General features: G+C 35.6%; 1 protein-coding gene and 1 pseudogene across 1 annotated transcript in view; both read left to right on the top strand.

The window, feature by feature from the left end:
- LOC109069083 overlaps positions 1-10,829 on the top strand; it is a 36,345-nt gene that overhangs the window by 18,895 nt on the left and 6,621 nt on the right. The window lies entirely within an intron of this gene.
- Positions 2,128-9,255, top strand: LOC122139278 (annotated as a pseudogene).

Genomic DNA, 10,829 nt, shown 5'->3' with positions numbered 1-10,829 from the left:
CTGATTCAGTGCTTATGGACAGATGTTGGTGGAACTGGTTAACACTTGAACTAGTCTGGAGGTAGAGAATGAAAATGGAGCCTCAGTGAAGTTCTGCTTTGGACAATAAAGACCCTTAAAAGTGTAAAAGAATAGTAAAGTGCCCAAACACAGAAGAAGTGGTGTTTGTAACATGCTGGGTTGTAGTCTTCTGAAAGCCCTGATCGTGTTGTATTTAGGTGATATATATATATATATATATATAGAGATATATAGAGAGAGAGAGAGAGAGAGAGAGAGAGAGAGAGAGAGAGAGAGAGAGAGAGAGATTGTCATTATGCTGATATTTAATATGCCTAATTTTTTGTTTGTTGTTTTATAAGTTTTGAGTTTTACAATTAAAAAAAAAATTCTCAGTATCTCACATCTCTCAGACCTCAATCTATTATGAAGCACTAATATGTTGCTTTGTCTAGTTTCAGGCTTTTTAACCAAAACAATTTACTACAATAAAAATGTCTGTTTGACCAGAAATAAAGTCATTAAGAATTTTGTTATAAGAAAAACAACTATTTCCGTTCTAGTAAGCCTTCAACATCGAGACGCTCTCTACTGCTGTAACACGAGCACAAGACGCTTATCAGCTCGTTTCTGGAATAAGTGTTTTTCTGCCATCTATAGGAAGACTAACGCATTGCAGGATGAAATGCACCTTGCAGCCATAGACTGTATAAAAACAGCTTGCAGCCTGTCATTAGAATAAATAGTTTTTTGCTGCCATCTTGTGGTTGAGTAACACATAACTACATTCAACGCACAAGCCTATGTACTTTAATACTTGCTGTAATGAATGAAAACGTTTTATTTACATTTTTCTAACAATAAAGATTAAAATTGAATGGACAATTACAAATAATAATAATAATAATAGCAATAGTAAAGCCAGAATAGGTAACAGGGTTGCATATTTGTTATATTTTGCAGTTATTTTTGAAGATATATATTCATCTATTTTTTTTTTAAATAATTATTTGCTAAACATGGTTCAGTGGTTGAGCTTAATGAATGCAGTCAACACTGTATGAATTAAAAAAATGCTGTAAATTGTTATTTGATGGGTGTCACAAGGTTTTAAAAGGAATTTTTATTTATTTATTGTAAGAGGGGAATATATGTTTAAAGTGAGCCTTTATCAGTCTCTGTATCTCAGCAGGTGTTGATGCTGTAAATATCCCGGAGTGCTTCCTCTTTCTGAAATCTTTAATGTCTCCTGTATGATGTGTGTCTATTTTTGCCTCTGGCAGGTGTGTGTGCGCATCCTCACTGAAGAGTCTCTATATGGAGGAGGAGGAGTCCTTTTCAGCGCTGACTTTCTTTTGATATATAAGGAGAAAATCAGAAATGCCTCTTCTGATTTGTCACTGATTGTGTTTGATGATTTCCTCTGTTGTGTCTAATAAGGTAACAGTGAGTGTCATTGGCAGCTGTGAGTCTCTCTCTCTCTCTCTTTAGGGGGCTGACAGGAGCCAGTTTCTTCAGTGTGTTTGAGGGAGAAGAGGAGAAACTTGTGCTGCATTTTGAGCTGATGAAAATTGTTTGTTGAGCAGAAAATGATGGAGAAGTGTCTTGTGCTCATATATCTGTGCTATATTATAAAACTCATCACCTCTGGTAGGTTTATGTTTCAAGGAGGAAAATAATCTAATTGTGCTCATATATCTGTGTATATTAATAGTAATTGCTGCGTATCATGCTGTAATCAACCAATATGTAGTATTTTTTCCTCCCATAATCAATATTCCTGTTCTTTTTTTCCAATCTTGTTTATTCCCTTTTTCTTTCTCTTGGTGTCTTATTTATCTGTTGCACTAATAGACAGTGTGAATGTGAGGTTGGTTGGTGGTCACAGTCGCTGTGCTGGTCGAGTGGAGGTTCTTCATAGAGGTCAGTGGGGAACAGTGTGTGATGATTTCTGGGATATTACTGAAGCTGCAGTGGTGTGTAGAGAGCTGGACTGTGGAGAACCTGTAGATGCTCTGAGTGCTGCTCATTTTGGATCAGGATCAGGACCAGTCTGGATAAATTATGTCATGTGTACTGGTTCAGAGTCCACATTGAAGAACTGTGCATCAGGAGGATGGGGTAAATATGGCTGTGATCATAGTAAAGATGCTGGCGTCATCTGCTCAGGTGAGCTGTTACAAGTTATGAAATCACTGAAAATTGTTCACATTTCAAGAACATAAACTAAACTAAACACACACACAAAATCTAAACTTTCTAAAAACATCTAATAGCACATCTGTTCCATGAGTACTTACAATTATTAATGCACTCCTTCACAGTTTTCTTTACTGTGTATCTGCTATTTCTATGGTGGTTGTTGTTGTTGTAGCTGCTGATGCTGTTGTTATCAACAGCTACTATTTAAATGATCTGTGTTGTTTCAGGTGTCAGGCTGGTTGGAGGTTCTCGCTGCTCTGGGAGGTTAGAGATCCTTCATAACCAGACGTGGATGTCAGTGTGTGACGCTGTCTTTGACCAGCAGGATGGCAGAGGTTGTGTGTAGAGAGCTGGACTGTGGGGCTCCTGTACAGTGTGCTGGGAGCAGCTGCTTTTGACAAAGGAGACACTCAGATGTGGACACAAGAGATTCAGTGTAGAGGAAATGAGTCTCAGATTCACCTCTGTCCAACATCACTATCACATCAAAACAACTGTTCACATGACAATGATGTTGGACTGGTGTGCACAGGTTGAAATTAATTTCTTTATTATATATTTATAAATAAAATATTTACTTTTAAAAAATGAATATTTGTAAAAAAAAATTGTGTTGTTTTCTTGTTTATGTCTCTGTTTCTGCAATATCTATTTTTTCCCTCTGTCCTTTAATGTTTCTTTATCTCTCATTCTCTCTGTTTAATATACAGACCATGTGAATGTGAGACTGGTGAATGGTAGCAGTCGCTGTTCTGGTAGGGTGGAGGTTAATCATAGAGGTCAATGGGGAACAGTGTGTGATGATGGCTGGGATTTGGCTGATGCTGCAGTGGTGTGTAGAGAGCTGGACTGTGGAGAACCTGTAGATGTTCTGAGTGCAGACTCTGAGTGAGTTCTGGATCAGGACCAATCTGGATGAGTTATGTCATGTGTACTGGATCAGAGTCAACACTGAGGATGTGTGGGTCAGAAGGATGGGGTAAACATGACTGTGATCATACTAAAGATGTTGGAGTCATCTGCTCAGGTAAGCTACTTTTTAAACTGGTTCATAGTGATGAACCACTTGCCTTAAACTTCTTATTAATAGATTTAAAAAAAAAGATGCTAAACATATAAAATATAGTATATAGTAAAAGTTAGGTAATACTTTTAATAGCTCAAATGTTTTAACTTGTGAAAAATCATATTTTTGTCTGAAAGTAGTGATAAAGCCAAGTAAAGTAAAAGTTAGGATGGTATGACAACTATTTTTTTTATATGTGATAAAATAACTGTCCACTGGTCCAAAATTTCATGTGATAACCTGTGGCCAGGTCAAAAATAAAATTATACATAAAGTTATATTTAATATGTTTTTAACACATTATAATGAAGGTCACACTTTAAGTTTTATGAAATACAAATAATCATTGAGTTTACAACATTAATACAAGTTTTGTTAATTAGATTGAAAGTCAGAATTTTCTGACACAGAAAACAAGATTGTTTTAAAGCTTGCCAGGTTCTTGTAAAACATTCTATACAAAATCTGTTTTGTTTTACAACTGTTGTGTTGTGTCTTTGTACACTGTACATTATTTTAATAAACATTATCATGGTTAGGTATAAATTAACAGTATAATACTCATCCGATGAACAACTATGAGTGAAAATGACTAGTACATTAAACATTAACCTCGACAGGGCTCCTTCAAGTAGTTGTACCGTCCGGGGCCGAATTCTGCCAAACATACCAAGGTCAAAGGCCACTGACCTAGGCTATATATATATATATATATATATATATCATTAGATATATAGATATATATATACTAGTATATATATATAGTCGTGGGCCAAAAATATTGAAAATTCATCTGCATTGGTTAATCCTTTTTGGTCTTTTATTTAAAAAAATTCACAAAAAATGTATCCTTTCATTGGATAATAAGATTTAAAACGGAGGGGGAAATATTATCATTATGAAATTATTTTTTTTTAATACACATTGGCCACAATTAATGGCACCCTTTTATTCATATATTTTTTGAAACCTCCATTTGCCAGTTTAACATGGTCTAAATTTTCGTCCTACTAATGCCTTGATGAGGTTACGTGAACAACACCTGAAAAGACTGATCAGAGACCCATCATTCCTCTCATCCCGAAGAACTTCAGGACTCCTTTAGATTTACTCCAAGCTCCATTGTTGGGTGCTTTATCTCCTCTTCAGTTCACTCCTCTCATTTTCTGTACGGTTCAGGTCAGAGGACTGGAATGGCTATAGCAGAAGCTTGGTTTTGAGCTCAGTGAACCATTTCTGTGTTGTTTTTGAGGTTTGTGTTTGGATTATTGTACGGTTAGAAGATCCAAACATGGCCCATTATAAGATTTCTAACAGAGTCAGTCACTTTTTGGTTTTTTATCTGTTGGTATTTGATATAATCCATGATGCCATGTATCTAAAAAAGATGTCCAGGACCTCCAGCAGAAATTAGGCCCACAACATCAAAAATACAGCAAGTATATTTTCATTGTACACATGGGGTACTTTTTTTCTCTGTGTTCACCAAACCCATTTTGAGTGTTTGCTGCTAAAAAGCAATTTTTTTAGTTTCATCTGATCATAGAAGCCATTCCCATTTAAAGTTCCAGACATGGCTGATAACTGAATATGCTTTAGTTTGCTTTTGGATGAGCTAGGAGAATTTTTCTTGTAGCCCTTCCAAACCACATGATTTTAATGTAAGTTCTGTTTTGACAATTTTTTTTAAGGTTTTTTTCTGAACCAGAGACTCAACTATTTTCTGCAATTCTGCCAGCTGTGATCCTTGGAGAGTCCTTTAGCTACTCCAAACCTCTCCTTCTCACCGCACATTAGGACGATATAGACACACATCCTCTTCCAGGCAGTTTCGTAACATTTTCTGTTGGTTGGAAATTCTTAATTATTACCCTGATGGTGGAAATGGAATTTTTCACTGCTCTAGCTCTTTTCTTAAAGCCACTTCACCAATTTGTGAAGCTCAAATATCTTTTGCTGCTCATCAGAAATATATTCTGGTTTTTCTCATTGTGATGGATGATTAAGGGAATTTGGGCTTTGTTTTCCCTCCTCTTTATATTTCTGTGAAACAGGAAGACAGAGCTGGATGATTTCCATGTTTATAATCATGCTGGAGTGCTCAAAATTGTGATAATATGAATGGGAATATACTTCAGAGATATTTTACTCATAAAGAATTTATAGGGGTGCCAATAATTGTGACCAACGATATATTTGAGAAAAACATTCATTTCATAATGATATTTTCCCCTCCGTTTCAAATTCTTATTATCCAATGAAAGGATACATTTTTGTGATTTTTTTTTTTAATAAAAGACCAAAAGGATTAACAATGCAGATTAATTTTCACAGCCTTTTTTGATCATATTTACCAAGGGTGCCAATATTTGTGGCCAATATATAGGCTATATATATATAGGCTATATATATATATATATATATATTATATATATATATAAATATATATCTATATATATTATATATATATATATATATATATATATATATATATATATATATAAGTAAATTATTATTATTATTACAAATATTATTGTTGCTTTTGTTGAAATAATCAAAAGATGGTCACAAGATAAATATTCAGATTTTTCCCTCCGGTAGTCTGTTTTATTCAAACAATTATGAACATTTTTGCATTTAGATACAGAAGAACTTTTCCTGTTTAATATTATAAACAAATGAACACAGGCCCGGATTGGCTAATCGGGAGCACGGGAGGATTCCCGGTGGGCCGGTATGTTTTTGGGCCGCGACACCGGTGTTGTTGTGCCACTGGTTTGAACTATGCTGTACTTAGACTGACTGCACTCACTCTTTTAATATATTATTTTCTCGCAGCCCATATTATTATGTTCACTAGATCATATCAGTAACAAATTCTCAATTGATAATCGTTCTTTTTGCGCAAATCATTGTTATATTTGTAGGAGCGGAAGAAGGATTTTAAGACCAGGCAGAATTCTCTGCCGGCTGCTCCCGCTTCGAGCGAGACTCGCGCTTACTGCACCCTCCACCGTCCGCTTTTTAATTTACAAAATCAGTTTTGGGCCGAATGCCAAACAATTTATTTATCATGAGCCCAACATCCAGCACGGCAGGAAAACATTTAATCTACTTGAGGGAAGACGTCTTTCATTGTTAGTTAATGCTGTTAAACAGAGAGGGGAAAATGCATTTAAAAAAATAAAATAAAATAAAATAAAATAAAATAAAATAAAATAAAATAAAATCCTTCTAGCGTGCTGTTCTTAAACTTGGACGTCATTATTGAAGTAGGCCTACAAATCCAAGCAAGCGGTCCACAATCTCTAAGTTTTCTTTAATTGAACAAAAAATGTGCATTTTCATTCATCCAAATGCTAAAGTTGCAATAATATTTTATTTAAAAACTTTAAGAAAAAAAAATGCTTGATTGACTGACGCTTCATAGACCTTGTTATGCTTTCAAATGTAATGCCAGTTGTAATTTCACAGTATTTTCACCTATACCAAATTACATGTGTTAAGTCACAATTCTATGATGGTACAATTAAACAAGTTACTCAGGCTGATGACATTTTTTGTATTGACATTAAAATTCTCTTTTTAGGAATAGTTGTACATAAATAGGTTAAGCAAAACAATTATTTTTATTTCGGATAACTTTTTAACTGCAGGCAGACTTAGGCCGACATTATGGTACAGTACAAATATCTGGAACGTGCCTTATTCTGTCCCTTATTTTCTTAAAGAATAAACAATAATACAAGAATAAACATTATTTTCTTAAAGTATAAGATAAGGAATCACAATTGTTACCCGATTTTTCCATTTCTGAAGTTAATTGTGCTTTTGACCTCCCCTGACAGCGGCACCTTGCTCAAAAAAAGCAACAAGTCATCGTGTGAGATATGCGAGCAAAAAGATAACAGAAAAAAAAAGTAATACACAGAAAGTGCAAAGGCAGCACTGAAAAGACGAGTACAAAAAAATCCAAATAACCAAGTGGGCCGGTCAAAGGCATGAAACTCCAGGGCTGAAAATGAGTCCCACTCCGGCCCTGAATGAACTAACAAAAAATCAGATCTCCATGTCTGCCATGCAAATATACTGTTGTTGATGATCTTCTGAATGGTTGTTTTCTTTTCTCTTTTTTTAATTGTTGGATTTTATTTTTATTAGATCAGTCAGCATTAATATTTTTATACTTAGATTTTTTTTATGGGAGTCAAACTGTAACACCGTGTGTCCAAACCAGTCGTGACGCGATAAAAAAGTATCTTTTCCATGCAGTTTTTGTTCTAACCACCCGCGACAACGATACGTGACAATAAGTGACACGGAATTCTATTTTAGAAATGCTTTTTATTTTCTGCGACGTCGCGGCAGGAACAACATGACAATCATAATCTGCAGGTAATGATTATATGCTTTATTCAGTGTTAAAGGTGTCTAATGTGAGTTTGAATATTATTTTGCGTGATCTTTATAGTGAAAGCAACAATAGATATTTTACCACGGATCTTGAAAAAATTATGCTAAAGAAAACTTACGTTAAAACTGTGAACGTCACTGCAAACCAACATCCATAACAAAGATGGTATCACTCACTCACTCACTCACTCACTCAAACCTGTTCAGTGCATTCACATTTTAATCTTCTATTTTCAGTGTCCACTTTTCTTTACTTAACACTCGCCATGTTTTTGCTTTACAAAACGTGACAAGCATTGCAAATCATTTGAACTTTGTGTCAGTCGCGTCATAATTTATAACTATTCAGCGAAACTGTTTTTCTTTCTCTGTCGGAGGGATTTTCGTCGCACCGCGCCGCGGCAAACCAAGTGCAGACAGCATCACTGATTATAAGTTCTGTTTGTATTATTTTGTTGCGTCGCGCCGCGCCGCGCCGCTCGCGTCCGGTGTAGATGTAAGTTAATGTCGCTTTCTGATGCTGCGTTTGAATTTTCGTGACACTTTATTTAAAATTAGCGCGGGCCAAACATTTTTCTCTCGCGGGCCGAATGTGTCCCGCCGGCTGCCTATTGAGGAACCCTGACCTATATCAATGAATGATTTCAAATAATGGTTAACTGTCCATTGTGTTCATAATACTGAATGCATTAATTCATGTTAATTAACCCTTACTATAAAGTGTTACCAATGTTTATTGATCTTTCTTTCTTCAGGAGTCAGGATGGTTGGAGGATCTCGCTGCTCTGGGAGGTTAGAGATCCTTCATAATCAGACGTGGATGTCAGTGTGTGATGCTGCCTTTACCAGCAGGATACAGAGGTTGTGTGTAGAGGAGCTGGACTGTGGGGCTCCTGTACAGGTGCTGGGAGCAGCTGCTTTTGACAAAGGAGACACTCAGATGTGGACACAAGAGATTCAGTGCAGAGGAAATGAATCTCAGATTCACCTCTGTCCAACATCACCATCACATGAGAGCAACTGTTATCATGACAAAGAGTTTGGACTGATGTGTAAAGGTTGGAATTAATTTTCTTTGAGTAAAACCATTTTTTTTTTTTTTACATTTTTGTGTGTGTCTGTGTTTTTTTTTTAGTTTGTGTCTGTGTTTCTGCCCAATCTTAATTTTTTTTTCTATTTCTTTTATATATCTGCCATTCTCTCTGTTCATTATATAGACAGTGTGAATGTGAGGTTGGTTGGTGGTCACAGTCGCTGTGCTGGTCGAGTGGAGGTTCTTCATAGAGGTCAGTGGGGAACAGTGTGTGGTGATGGTTGGGATTTGGCTGATGCTGCAGTGGTGTGTAGAGAGCTGGACTGTGGAGAACCTGTAGATGCTCTGAGGGATGCTCATTTTGGACAAGGATCAGGACCGATTTGGATAAATTATATAGAGTGTTCTGGATCAGAGTCCACACTGAAGATGTGTCGGTCAAGAGGATGGGGTAAACATGACTGTGATCATTCTAAAGATGCTGGAGTCATCTGCTCAGGTAAACTACTTCAAACCTGTCCTCAGTGATGAACCACCTGCCTCAAATCAACCCCTCATTAAAATTTGTATTTATTTTAACTGTTTTTCTAAATCTAGAAATTGTTTTTCTTGTAAAATTAATGAATAATGCTTAATGGTTGACCAATGATGACTAGAATTATGTTGTTAAAAATGTACGAGTGTTTTTCATGACAAAAATAATGTCCAAAAATAATGTCCAGGTCTAAAATAAGCATTAGACATAAATATTTTAATATCTGATAAAAAATTACAATGAGGTTATTAACATTGTTTCATGAGCTAACAAGGAATTACACTTTTACAACATTTATTAATCTAGGTAAATGTTCTGTACAATTTTAACATAGGAGTTTTTATAAATTAACATATTTTTTATGATGAACAAGGCTGAACAATAGTATACTGATTAATTAAACATAACTTAAATGTTTTAAAATAATTGTGTTCATAATTATGAATTGATTGATGTTTTAAAATTGTTTTTTATTTTTTAAGTTGGTTTAAATTTTTTCTTTTTCTTTATTTATTAAGGAGTGAGTCTTTTTTTTTGTATTTACAGATGTTTGAGGTTAGAGATACTTCATAATCAGATGTGGATGTCAGTGTGTGATGCTGCCTTTGACCAGCAGGATGCAGAGGTTGTGTGTAGAGAGCTGGACTGTGGGGCTCCTGTACAGGTGCTGGGAGCAGCTGCTTTTGGTAAAGGAGACACTCAGATGTGGACACAAGAGATTCAGTGCAGAGGAAATGAATCTCAGATTCACCTCTGTACAACATCACCATCACATCAAAACAACTGTTCACACGACAATGATGTTGGGTTGGTGTGTGCAGGTTGGAATTAATTTACTTTAATTGAGTAAAATTTTTGTATTTTGTAAGTCATTTTTTTGTCATCTCAACTTTTCTTTCTTTCTGTCCTTCAATATTTCTTTGTTTCATTCTCTTTCTTCAATATACAGACCATGTGAATGTGAGGTTGGTTGGTGGTCACAGTCGCTGTGCTGGTAGAGTGGAGGTTCTTCATAGAGGTCAGTGGGGAACAGTGTGTGATGATGGTTGGGATATGACTGATGCTGTAGTGGTGTGTAGAGAGCTGGACTGTGGAGAACCTGTAGATGCTGTGGGTGCTGCTCATTTTGGACAAGGATCAGGACCAATCTGGACAACTTTTGTCTTATGTACTGGATCAGAATCTACACTGAAGAACTGTGGATCATCAGGATGGGGTAAACGCGGATGTGATCATACTAAAGATGTTGGAGTCATTTGTTCAGGTGAATGAGATTGATATTCTAAACATTTTGTAGCAAGTTCACTAAACAGTCACACCACTCTTTTGGATGCTATCAGCACAATAAAGCCGCATATTATTTACTAGCCATCCACAAAGTAATTTTAACTGGGAAATTTAGCACAGAAATAGCACTTTGTCTTGAGTAATTCAGTTAGGTCATTGTCGTTCTTTCCCACACAAATACACCTACTGTCTGTCTAAATAGGGCTTATTATGTAAATTAAGTGGGTAAATGAACATTTATTTAATATATATAACATAAATTTATTTAAATAACATTTATTTTTTTTGGTGAT

This window comes from Cyprinus carpio, chromosome A4, assembly GCF_018340385.1.
Source record: "Cyprinus carpio isolate SPL01 chromosome A4, ASM1834038v1, whole genome shotgun sequence".
In the NCBI taxonomy this organism is placed as follows: Eukaryota; Metazoa; Chordata; class Actinopteri; order Cypriniformes; family Cyprinidae; genus Cyprinus; species Cyprinus carpio.
This window is presented reverse-complemented; position numbering and strand designations above follow the sequence as displayed.